Source organism: Astatotilapia calliptera, chromosome 11 (assembly GCF_964374335.1).
Source record: "Astatotilapia calliptera chromosome 11, fAstCal68.1, whole genome shotgun sequence".
NCBI classification, from domain to species: domain Eukaryota; kingdom Metazoa; phylum Chordata; class Actinopteri; order Cichliformes; family Cichlidae; genus Astatotilapia; species Astatotilapia calliptera.
Window position 1 is genome coordinate 18,278,377 of NC_137432.1, and position 13,076 is coordinate 18,291,452.

Consider the following 13,076-nt stretch of genomic DNA (forward strand, 5'->3'; position numbering starts at 1 on the left):
TATCCTTCCAGGTATACACATTTGCAGTTCTTTACAAGTCAGGCTTGACCAGAGTGACCTCAAACCAAAGTACGCCTCCAGCTTCGGACTATCTAGGACGTGTAACCTGATCAGCTGGTGCCAGTGACACCAGTGCTAACAGATGACGGTGCCTCCAGTCAGCGCTTGCCATCAAACAATGAACAGATGTGCAAGTGAGAAAATACAATGAAGTAAATTTTTTTTGCAACTCATAGAATTTAGCACAGATACACAGAGGAGACGACTGTACTGAGATACAAAAACAAGAATAAAAAATATAACCTTTATGTAGCCTGTCACTCCTCCAGGAGCATGGTTTATTAGAACTGCACCGTGAAGGACTGCCAATCTTTTCAATGTTACTGAACACAGAAGCCTGTGTTTTGTGTTGTGGTCACCAGTTTTAATTCAGAGAAATCATATTTCGTTCTGTATGCTGTTGCTATGGAGATGAAGGCAATCACAGGTGTGAACTGTAGGGAATTCAGAACACGTTGTCTTTACAGTTGCTATCAAAATGTGGCAGCACAGCTGCTGACGCCTGTCAGACCTGACAGAATTTTAATTTGAACCAATTTTAAAGCTTGTGTTTTCAGTTTTCTCAACACTGTAATCTTTAGTTGCTCAGTTACTGGATGTTCAAATTCTGTGTCTGAAAATGTTAGCTTGTAACTATGAACAGGGACAATTTTAATGCGGATCCAATCAGCTCAGCAAAGACTCCAATTCAACCCAATGGATAGTTCTGGAAACTGTAGAAAGGAATAAACCTGTATAAACTGTATTTTCATAAGTTCCACAGCTTTTCCTGCTAAAGACGACCTCTGCCATGGCCATTTACGCCATAAGTAAATATAAGTAAATAAGTAATAAATATTTCAATGACAGAAAAGTTCCTGTTTTTTCTCGATGTACTTTAGAAATGTTGTTTGGGGTTGTTTTTGTTTTTTACAGCATGTCCATAAAAAAGGACATTTTCTGTAAATTAAAGGGAACTTTTTGTTTTATAATGATAGCACAGTGTGGGCAATGAGCAACACAGTTTTTTTTTCTGTCATTTTACGCATTTCTTTCTTTTCAGTTTAAGTAAAAAGAGCCACGTTGACAAATTTTGTTCATTTACTCTAGCAGGATTTCTATATCATGTAGAAACACCGAGATGTACTGTTAAAATTGCACTTCTTTATCTTACATTATATATGTCGGAGATTGAATGTGTAGTTAAACATCTTTACACTGACAGGAGGGGAAATTTCCACCATGTAAAATGAGTTTGACATCCCAGTTCTATAAGCCCACAGTGGAACAAGCTCATATTTGATCTTATGTATGTGCATCGTGTTTGTCTGACATGTGAAAGAGAAGGCCAGCTTTGGGGGTCGCAAGCAAATGTACTTCTAGCGCCATTCCAAAGCTTGGCAGGGAAGTAACTGGGGGAAAATCAAATATGTGGATCCACTCACCCACTGTGGTGACCCCTTGGGGGGGAAAAGGGAGCAGCCCAAAGTACCTATAATATTCTCTCCAACTAAAGGTCTTCTTAAAACCCTGCTCAATCAAACGCTTCACACAAGCATCTCAAATGCAATTAAGCAAGGATAAGCACTAGTATTTGCTCATATGAAAACCCAAGTCCAAATAATTTTGGGCCAGCATGTGACGGTAGTGCCACAGAAATGGGCATCTTCATGCTCACCATAGGAAAAGAAAGGCTTAGGCCTTTCAAGGCCACTTATACCAGTTACAACATGTAGTGCCCTTCATGCGTAGAGCTTGAATCTGTCCACAGTCAGACAGCAGGGCCACTCGGTGTTGTTTCAAGGACATGGTGTTAATGAGACGGCTGGAGTCTAGCATATGTTTTTTGTTCTAATTAGAGCAGGCAGCCAATCAAAGGGTTGCGCTTCAACAAATGAGCATGGTTTCACAGCAGCCTCTGCTCTGTGTCAGATGGGATGTTTGTATCACCGACAGCTTTGTTTATATCTCTCTCAGACCCAAACAAAGGAGAAAAGAAAGAAGGAAAAAATATTTTGTCTTATTTTTTTAAACTTTTGAACTACTCCCCTCCCACTAGTCCACCTTATATCACCAAACCCTCTGCCCACTCCGCTCCTGAAGCTTTTCTGATAGCAACCAGACTAATTAGTAACAACAAATAAGAGCAGATTCGACACTAAAGAGAAAACTCTGAACTGATGAATAAAACCAAAAGCTCTCCAGGCTTTTGCTAGCATTAGAAAAATGACACATTGCTGTTTTTACTTTAAAGCTTTTTAATGCTCAGTTAGGTGTAGCTAGGTGAAGATGTCCTGACTCCATACATCAAACTTCTTGTGGACAATTAAAATCTAACAGTTGTGTTAAATCATTTAAATTAATAACAAGGGCAGAAGAGTGTCATGTTGTTGTACCAAGAGTGACAACTTTTTCATATACAATAAAGCAGGAAGGAAAACAAGCTCATGTGACGCCCTGAAAATAGCAGCTTGGTCCACACCCATGTGATCTGTTCAGCTACAAATGCCTGTAATCTAGAGCTTTCAGCAAAACTACAGCAGGGAAAAGCCAGGACTGTTTAACAACTTGAATCCCCTTTTGAAAGTCCAGCAGCCAGTCTGTTAAAATAAGAGGGGATGCTACACAGTGGTAAACATAGCTCTGTCCCACCTTTTTTTTTCTCCTGAAATTCAAAATGACCTCAATTTTTTCTTTGCAGATTCTTAGAATGTCAGGTGGAAACTTTATTGTAGGTTTGGTTGACTTTTTATGGAATGACTTTTCGATGATAACTTGATCTAACAAGGACCGAGTTTGAATTTATTTTGGATTTTCTTTAATCGACAGGATAAAAATGAAACAAAGAGGCTCAAAGTTACAATACAATATATGTAAAAATACATATTCTCCATTAGTTTTTGGTAAAATATCAGTTAGCAAGTAGCATCTTTATCACGTGCTTTTGATAGCCATCAACAGCCTTCTGGTTTAATTCTGGTTGGATATTTGACAACTCTTTTTGGCAGAATTTGTGGAGTTCATTTAAATTGGGTTTCCTGGTACAGACCCAGCATAGCCCAAAATTCTACAATAGGGTTGAGGTCCATTCCAGGTCCAACACTATCAGTTCAAATAGCTGTACGTAATTGCAAGTTATTTGGATGTGTCACCCCTTTGCCTAAATGTTGCAGATGACCCAAACTGTCACCCTCAGATGACAGGAAATTAGTTTGGATGTTAAGGAATGAGGCAGGAACCACCCCCGCCTAAGCTTGCTATGAACTGGAAACTGTTGAAACACCAGCATCACTGTAGACAGTATGCCAATTTTACATCGCCTTACACCAGCGGTCCCCAACCTTTTTGCGCCACAGACCGGTTTAATGTCAGACAATGTTTTCACGGACTGGCCTTTAAGGTGTCGCAGATAAAGACAACAAAATAAAATGATACGACCAAGACAAAAACTGTGGTATTTTGTAAATATAATAATAAACGCGAATTCACTGTGTAATTGTGTAACTTTATTACCAGCGTCCTCCTGAAATGCACCAACAATATTGAGAGTAACATCCTCCTCTCTGCCCCTTTAATGCTCTCTGATCGCTATGGTAACGTGTAAATATTTCTTTCAAAATAAGACACATAACTACAGCACGGGAAAAGACCCAGGGAAACCGAGTTAACGATAAAAACCCTGAAAATGATAAATTTCACACCCGGACCTCAACTCTCGCGGCCCGGTACCAAACAACTCGGTCCGTGGCCCCGGGGTTGGGGACCTCCGCCTTACACCAACTTCAAGATTGACTTAAATTTACACTCAGTCTGAATGCATTTAAAAAGAGCTTATACAAAATTAGGTTTTTAGTTGGAAAGTCTCATCCAATTTGATCTTTCAACTCTCAAAATGAGGTGTATTTTCTAAAATCTTACACAGCACGAGTGCATCTCTCTTACATTGTCTCCATTCCTGTTCAGTGTATTGTGGTCACCAAACTCAGGAACCCAACACATAGCATGCCACAAAGTTGCCATGGTTTAAAGAATCCCGAATAATGCAACAATTATGAGAAAACTGTGCACAAATATAGGTGATGGGATCCACAATAAGCAAAAAGCAATTAGGTTTGAAAGATTAGGTTCAGGCTCCTCCTAACTTTACACCAAGAAAGTAAACTAGTGAATTCAGTTAATAACTAAACAATAAAACTAAAGACAACAGCCCGAGTCAACGGTCTGGTGGAGGAGATCTCTCCACTTGGCCCCCTCTCTGGCTATATATTCATGGAGGTGGGCCACCAAACAATCAGCACTAAGGAAGAGGACAGATAGAGAAAACACAGGCTAATCCAAAGAAATCAAAAATCATAGGAGGAACAGTCTGCCTGTGCTACATCAAAACTATAGTAACAAACCAGCCAGTATAGTCATGTTTTCCATTATTTGTAGCAGTTACTTTTTTTCACAAATGCACTGTTGTTGCTCTGGGATATATTTGCACATTATTCTTTCAAACAAATTAGATGCTATGTGGGAAGCCAATAACGGTGATAATTAAAACGTTCCTTTTCATCTCCGCTGTCTGTCCTGCCCCTCCAGCTTCTTCCAGACGTAATGATCTAATATGATACTCCACACACTGCTGAAAAACTGCCAATAACTCACAACACGTCTCTGATTTCTGCACCGCCACAAGCCACAGTGGCATGACGTTGTATCCAGTACCGTCGCTGACCAATTGTGTTGCTGCCTGTCACCGGCGCTCAGCAAATGAGAGTGCAGGAGCGAGGCTGAGGCTAGCAACGAGGAGGAGGCGGCGGAGGAGGTGAAGGAGGAGGACAGTGGAAGACTGCAGTGGCAGCAGTAACGGTCCCTGGGCCCCACAGATACTCACTGAGTCAAACACCGAAAGCTGTGTGATCGAGCGGCTGAGTCTGAAGGGTTGTGTTTGTCTCCAAGATCGGGACAAAGAGTGCACGTGTGCACGCTCTCTTTTTTTCACTGTATGTGTCCGTGTTTGCTGTCTGAGTGATACGGAGTTAGAAAAGAAAAGTATGAGAGAAAAACATGCCCCCGAGTCAGAGACAGACACATAATGAAGCAGCGATTTTTGCTTTTCCATCTTCCTCTTTTCTCTCCCTGCCTTGTGTCAGCTAAGATAATTCTTCTGTTAGTCAAGTGAAAGGCTGTGGCTGAGGGGTGTTTCTGTGGGATATTGATACATTTTAGAGAGTGAATAGCTGCATGCCTCCCAGCTGTGTGTTCACCAACCGAACTGTTGATTTATGGACTGTTTTTGATCAGAATGGAGCTGTTCAACATTGCTGGCAGATGCAGCTGCTAAGTGATGGAGAAATCATTAGACACATCTCCAGGGATGGTTGGCTAGTGAAGCATTATGTTTGCTAGTGTCTTCGTCCGGTATTATTTTAGAGTGTAATGCTGCGCAATCAGTTAAGGCTTGATTAAGGAGGACAAACTGGTGTCTGGAGGATTTTTTTTAACCCACAGCCATGGGGGCTGAATTTTAAACTGAAAACACAGGTGCAGGTAGACTTTCTGTACTCTACAGCCGGAGGCCTTTTCCTGAGGGGCTTGCTCGTCCTGTGGGTTTTCTCCGGGTACTCCAGCTTCCTCCCACACTTTAAAGACATGTTGGTTAGGTTAATTGGTGATTCTAAATTGGTTGTAGTGTGAGTGAGTGTCTGTGAGTTTTTGTCTGTCTGTAAGTTAGCTGTGTGAAAGACTGGCCACCTTGAATGAGATAAGGATAGATGGATGGATTAAGCAAAAGAAAAGTAAAAGTTCTGATTCTGCCGAAACATTTATATATAACTAGAATTTTTTTCGAGTTGAGCAAAGGCTACCAATGTTTAAGCTTTTTTATAAAGCAGTTTAAAATCGGGTATGATACCAGAAGTTTCACAGATGATACTAATATGAGTAGAGTTACATGATTCACAATACCCAATTTGGTAGCTCGGTTTAAAAAAAAAATCCCATGCACTGTAAACTCTTTCCTAACAAACTGAGATATTTGTGGCAGGCTTTTCATTTAAAATGTGAACATTTTGTTGATAGGACACGGAATAAAAAGTAGCTTTACTTACATTCTGTTAGCTTAAGGATTTATATTATAGAAGAACTTTAACTTTTAGAACGTAGTTGATTTCACAGCAGGAATGGCAGCTGCCTTAAAAAAGTTGTAAAGTGTATTTCAAGATAACAGTGCAAAGTACTTCTATACCCGACTCTCACTGGCTTTATTATCAATGAGTCTGGGCAGAGCTATCACCATCTGTGTAGTTTTTCCTGTGCTTGTGGGCCTTATCTCTATCTTGGTTTTGTTCCTATAGCACATCTCATTTCCTTATTATAGCGAAACACTGGAGAAAGAAAGTCACACACCGAGGCACTTTCTTTTTCTTTCTTTAATCCACCTGCTGATGCTGATGTTGGCCTGTTTGCCTTTGCCAGTGACAAACCGCAAAACAAGACATAAGAAGGCCAAAAGAATGTCAGGGGTCTTAAAGAATTAAATAATGTGGGGGGGGCAAGGAATTGCTGAGCATCAGATGTGTCAGGAACAACGAATCATTTGTTGGAAAGCTCTTTAATGAGTTTGAATTGTAGCTTCACTTCTTGATTGCATTGTTCATGTCTGGCTGAAAAGTGGCATTTTATAGATGCTTCCCGGCTCCAGATGACAAATGCTCTGTAGCAAACACCGTCACAGCCGACCTGACACAGGATTTAATAATGTTGCTGACTTTTCTGTTGTTTAACTTTTTGCCTGCGTCACGGCTGGCCTTTAGCTTTTGTTCTCGCCGCTTAGTTACAGAGGGAGAGTTTAAAGCCTCATTGGTCAAAATCGTCACATGAACCTTTGACATGGAATTGGTGCTTTGGCATTTAGGAAGGGAAGATGAGCGTAATGTGGCGTAGAGCTCCATAGATCATTATGTGGAGGTGTCTAACCGCAGAGCAGAGGACGGCGGGGTCTGAGCCGTATTTCATTTTGCTTCGAGGCGTAAAAAAGAGGCTCATTAACATGCATGGCCACAGGTTGTTGTTGCTCTTTCTCTCTCTCTCTTTCTGTGTGTGTCGAAGCACAGCATCGATAGCAACTGACTCGTTCTTATTAGGCTTTAGCTAACCCTTCAGTTGTCAAGTCGTTTTTGTCATAACTGCTATCCATTTCAAATCAAACAATCTGATGTGAGTGCTGCATGGTATGAAGATGAGAGGATGTTGATAAAGAGATACTTAAGAAGTAGAAGATATTCCCTTGCCTGGCCGTATGTTAATGAAGTTGTTCATGTGATCAAAATAACTAAGTGCCTTATTAGTTTTTAGGATTCATCAGATGTCACACCTACTTGTGGTTTGGCCTGAAATGTTTCAATTAAAACTGCAACAAGTCCTCCAACCTGAATGATTTCTTTTCCTTACCCTCTAAAAGCAAGACCCTTTTGTTGTTCCTCCATCGACCCCGAGCTCCTCCCTGCACAGACGTTGTGGCGAGAGCAACGTCACAATGAAACATAATATGGGAAGAACATGAAAGCAGTCCTGTACGAGCAGGGCCCTAAAACATCGTGTATAATATATAGTCATAAAAAAGCATTAAAACCTCCACTACGCTAGCGGCCTTTGTGCTATTTGTCGCATTGCGTGGGTTTATCAAAGCTTTTCACTAAAAACAGCCTAGTGCAACCTGGAAAATGCTGTTCACTTAGTTGTGAAGGAAGGCGCAGAGATAATCCAATCTCCTTACCTTGAGTGCCTTTTAACAGCTTATTAAGGACACACTATAGTTAACCATTTGCAGTATTAGTATTACTATCAGTTCTGCTATAAATAAAAAATATGAAACATTTTTTAACTCCTTTTTTGTTCATGACAGGGAACTGGAAGCAAAGCAAAGAGGAGCACTGGAAGGCACTGCAAACGCATCCCCCCTTTTTTAAGGTCTAATCCTTCTTAGTAGGGGAGCGATAAGCGTGTTTTGACTTAGCCCCAAATTTCCTGTTGTTTATGCATCCTTTTGCCAAGTCACGTGGATCCCTGTAGAGTTGGATAATCTTACTGATGCCAGTTTGGCAGAGCTGCAAATGTACCACTGCCTCCTGGTCCAGGTCAGATCACGAAAGTGAGGAAGAAAACAAAATGCCCGTGTGTCTGTTTTCTTTAATTTTTTACCCTCCCTCTGTTCATCATTGAGTGAGCATTTGCTCGCAGATAGGAATCAGTCCGAGCTGCTGGCTTTGTCGACATGTGTCTCTCATTCCTCTGTGGTGCTCTATAGTTCCTCACTGGTGTGAAAGGAAAAGCCTCTTATACTTGCTGCAAGCTCCCACTAGGGCTTCTTTATGGGTTTCACAGTTGTGGTGTTATCAGTTGTGAAAGTTCCAAACATGAAGCAGCCATGTGGTTGGGAAACAGTAGCTACTGGTGACGCAAGGGTGTCCATTACATCATTAACTGCTACGCCATCTGGCAGGCTGGCTGTTGACCTTCGGCATGCTTCTTGTCTCGTTCTAACAGCTCACACTTTCAGCCTGATACAAAGCAAACCAGTCCACTACATCCACCACTCGTTAAATCTGGTGTTGTAAATTTGTTGTGTTGGGAGTGCTTTGAATCATCCACGACAGCCACACTCCAAATAGCTCAGAATGACTATGCATGTGTGAACAGTTTAGCTTGTGCAGTCCCCTCTTGTTTGATTCAGATTTTTTTCTCTCTTCTCTGCTATAGATTTGAACGTGCATATTTTAGATAAGTTACCATTACTTTTGACTTAAAATCTGCGGTTTAAGTTCAATTCTTAGGCTGTATGAGGGATTACAGCCATTTGCTCCTCCGTTAGTCGCAGTGGGAAACAGAAGCTGCTGAAGAGTGCAGCTGATGATGGTACACAGCATCTCAGTTCTCAGGCTACCACCCACCTGGGTCCTGAACCTGTAAGCTGAGCTAGGATGCTCATTAGAAAAGACTCTGTGGACCTCAGATTAGCTCTCAGCACAACTTTATAATAAGGCTTTGGGGCCGAAATGAAAAGGACAAACGTGGCAAACTTTTTTTTTTTCATATGTGTGTATATATATATATATATATATATATCATTGAGAAATTCATGTGTGAATGCAACGCAGGTGATCCTTGCCAGACATTGTTACCTGACTACATAGCCTGTGGCAGTGGGAAATGTCAACAGTCTGAATGCAGTAGAAAATGCTGACACTATAGTAAAACTACTGCAGCAAGAAAACAAATTAAACAAGCATTATTGGACACAAAGTAATAAAAAAGAAAGAAAGAAAAACTTAAAAGCATAGAGATTAAGGTGGAATGTTTCAGACATGTCGGGGTTGTTAAATCTGATGTCAGGTTGCAGGAATGGTTGCCAGTTTAATTGCGCTACCACTGTAAAGCATTGCCATAGAGAGAGAGACAGAGGTTTATATTGTATGGTTTGAGACTTGCAGTATGGAAACTGGTCTGGTCTATTCCAGGAATAACAAAAACTATATTAAAAAAAATCATAAAGAAGCTAGGCCTAAGTCACACAGGCCTAAGGACCAGTTAGCAACCATCTGGAAACCACTGCAGGAAAAATATTTACTCCGTGGAAGATTGTTAGTGATTGCTGGAAGCTGCAGCTGCGGTGAAATTGATTGCTCAAGTCCCATTCATACAGGCCGAGAGACTGATTAGCAAATACCAATCACTAGGGAAAAGTGTATTCCACAACCACTCAGTGAATGGTTTTAGGAGGTTGTTGACATTCGCTAGCTGGTCATAAAGAGTTGTAAACAGTGCTGCACTGAGGCCTTAAATAGGCCTTAAATAGAATATTATTTATAAATTTTTATAGTTATTATTATTATTATTTTAGTACATCATTATGCCTGTACGACTTCCATTTATCCTTCTTTCTTTTTAAAACCTGCATTACCTAAAAACATACCTTCGTCTTTAACAGTGCAGTCAGAGACTTGAGTGCTAAGCTAATAATGGCTTATGCTGAGTTGAAGTTCATGTTATGATTTTTTCCCCACATTTTTCAGTATTCATCCTAATTAAAGGGTTTAACTTAACAGCACATATTTAAAGGGCAGTTGATGGGTACTCTCTAGTTCCTTAGCTATTTGCCTTGACTTGGTTTTACAACACAGACTTGAAACTGCTTAGACTGAAAAACAGTCAAACATGTGCAGTATGGGAACAGTTAATGTAATTAGCCCTGGCAAAGTACATTTTAAACTCTTTAAAGGGGACCTGTTGTGCTCATTTCCAGTTCCATATTTTATCGTGTGGATTATTACACTAGGGTTGAATAAATGAAAGAACAAAATAATAATTCTTACTTATGCTGTACTCTGCCTTGATAAATCTCCTCGGTTCAGTCAATGTCCAAAAAACAAGCCTTTGAGGTCCCTTCATTTTCTGTGGCAGCTTCCTTTTGATTGCCTGCCTCTGGTAAAGAAAATATGAAAAAGAGGTCCCCTTTGAGACGTGCATATTTGTTTTGCCATGCTAGCTGGAGGTGACAGGTGATGGGTGTGCCTTTCCACATTAATATTTTGTCTTTACAAATGTTAATTTGTTTCTTTGTTGTGCTTTGTGTGTTTTACTGTCTCATTCTTCTTTTAAACTGACTGTTGATGATTTTTCTTTTAAAAAGACTTGAAAATGAAGAATAAGTTCATAAAAATATTGCCACTGAGTTGACTTTTGCCTCCATATTATAGAAAGAATGAAAATGTAAACACCCACAAAGGCACAAATACGTTATTTTTCACATGCGTTGTCCTTCTCTTTACCTCTTTGCTTCTGTTTCCATCTTGCTTTCTTAGACACATCGATTCTGTTCTTGAACTCTGACACACACGCGTTTTGATACCGTTTGTCCTTGTAGCTTAGTGAAACAGAGCTAGAAGAAGGGCTTCTGTTCTACTGATGAGACAGTAATTAGTACTAACTCCTAAGGGAAAGCAGATAGACTTCACATAGCTTGACACTCTTTCACTCTCTTTCTCCGTCTGTCTGTCTGTCTGTCTGTCTGTGTCTTTTCTCTCTCTGGTCCTGCCATTAACAGCAGCAGCATGTCTGCGTCCTCAAAACAAGTACAATCTAGCACATTCAGCTAACTTTGTGTCAGCCTTTGTCAGCTCTGTCAAAACCTCCACTGCATGCATTAATGGAAAGACGAGACAGAATGTGATGGAGAATATATGTACATGCAAATATAAAAGGTACAGAGATGGGGTCAATTTTTAGTTGGTATATTTGTAGAAATATACCAACTGTGTGTTTTCACTGAAGGAAAACATCTATATAATTTTTGCAGCTCAACCTGCTCCGTTTGGCACCTTCTCTTGACTTGACTGCTTCAGTTTGTTTGATTTTAAAAAGAGCACACAGTGAAGGACATTTCCATAGAGATTGTGCATTTTCATTAGCGATTTAGACGCTATGGTCATGTGTGTTGCTTTGGTCTATGTGGGGATGGGCACTTGGGTGAAATGGCCAGAAAGATTCTGTTCGCTTCAGCAGTTTTGCTGGAATGATTGAAAGTGTGAAGTGTGTGCGAGGGAGCGCAGCACTGGGAATCTTGTATTGCTGTTTCAGGACTTTTTCAGTGTATAGGAGAAAGTGTTTTAGGAGCCATTTTTTTGATTGACAACGTTTTTGCTGGAACACCCAAGAATTTAATTTTTATTATTTGTATTTTTTTTACTACCACTTTAGATGCTTTTGTATGAGTGTGTCAGTGTGTTAGTGTGATTTATTCTGTATGTTTACACATGTGGCTTTGCGACCATATGTAAGTGGATAAACCTGCTGCTGAGTGTTGTGGGATTACCTGTTCAGATTAGCCCAGTTAACTCATTTATAAATGTAAAACCCAAACCTGGGATCTCATCAGCCTTTTAATAGGCTTTGACTTGTTTTTTGTTGTAGGCAGATTATATTTGACCTACCTCAGCCAGTGCATGCCTTTTGATGCCCTTTACATAAGCATTCAAATTTTGTAAGCTTTTTACTGGAAAAGAGAGTTTTACATGTTGCACTGTAGCTTCTGTTTAATTGTTTAGCCATTTGAATTCCGTGTGGTAATGGAGGAAAAACTACTTTACAAAATGCAAATGCGGTACATGACTAAGATTAGCTATGTAGCTTGACAACAAGGTCTGCTTGTTGCATCTTTAGGTATTAGCCAAGATGGTGGTGTAGTCATGTTAACACCAAGGGCTACTCTTTATTTTTTGCATTCTCTTTTGTTATGCTCATTTCCCCATTTAGGCCTTTTTTTTTTTTAGAATTACAAACAATTTTAATCAATACAAAGTTAGCACTCCCAGCTAACTTCCTGCTAGCTTACTTGGCAAATTTTGGCAAGTCTGCTAGCAAACTTGCCAATTTGGTTGCTTACAATGAGCACTAGAAGTTCATGCAGTTTATTAAAAATGTTGTCTATACCCTAAGTTCCCATCTCATGGCTTGGCTAATGAGATTGAGAAAATGTTTTAATTTCAACAGAGGAGATTAGATATTAGCAGAGGGGCAACATGGCTAACAAAGGGAATAAAAAAACCCTTCTATTTTGGTCTCTCCAGATATCCGTGGAGTACTACCAGTCAATCTGACTAGTAGTTTCTGGTACAGCCTGACATATATATCTCCAAGTGGATGGAGAACATTGGTACAGTCTGAGGAGGTCAAAAGGGCAGATGGCTGCTGCTCCTACAGCCTGGTTTTAAAAAGGAGTTTTTCCTCCCCACTGTCACCAAGTGCTTGCTCATAGGGAGTCATCTAATTGTTAGAGTTTTCTCTTTATTCTTGTAGGGTCTTTACCTTACAACTGTTACTGTTGATGTGATTTGGGGCTATGCAAATTAAATTAAATTGAATTGATGTGACAGACAACAGTGTAAATATGGAGGTATCGAGTATAAAAAATAACCAGTCACATACATCCATTTATTCATGTAGGTGCCAGTGAGGATGGATACAGTAAGTGGTTCATCAAAAAGAACAACTTC

At 40.1% G+C, this 13,076-nt stretch overlaps 1 protein-coding gene across 7 annotated transcripts in view; it reads left to right on the forward strand.

The window, feature by feature from the left end:
- The window catches only part of oxr1a (oxidation resistance 1a), a 182,919-nt gene that overhangs the window by 72,117 nt on the left and 97,726 nt on the right, over window positions 1-13,076 (forward strand). The gene's annotated exons all lie outside the window — the stretch shown is intronic.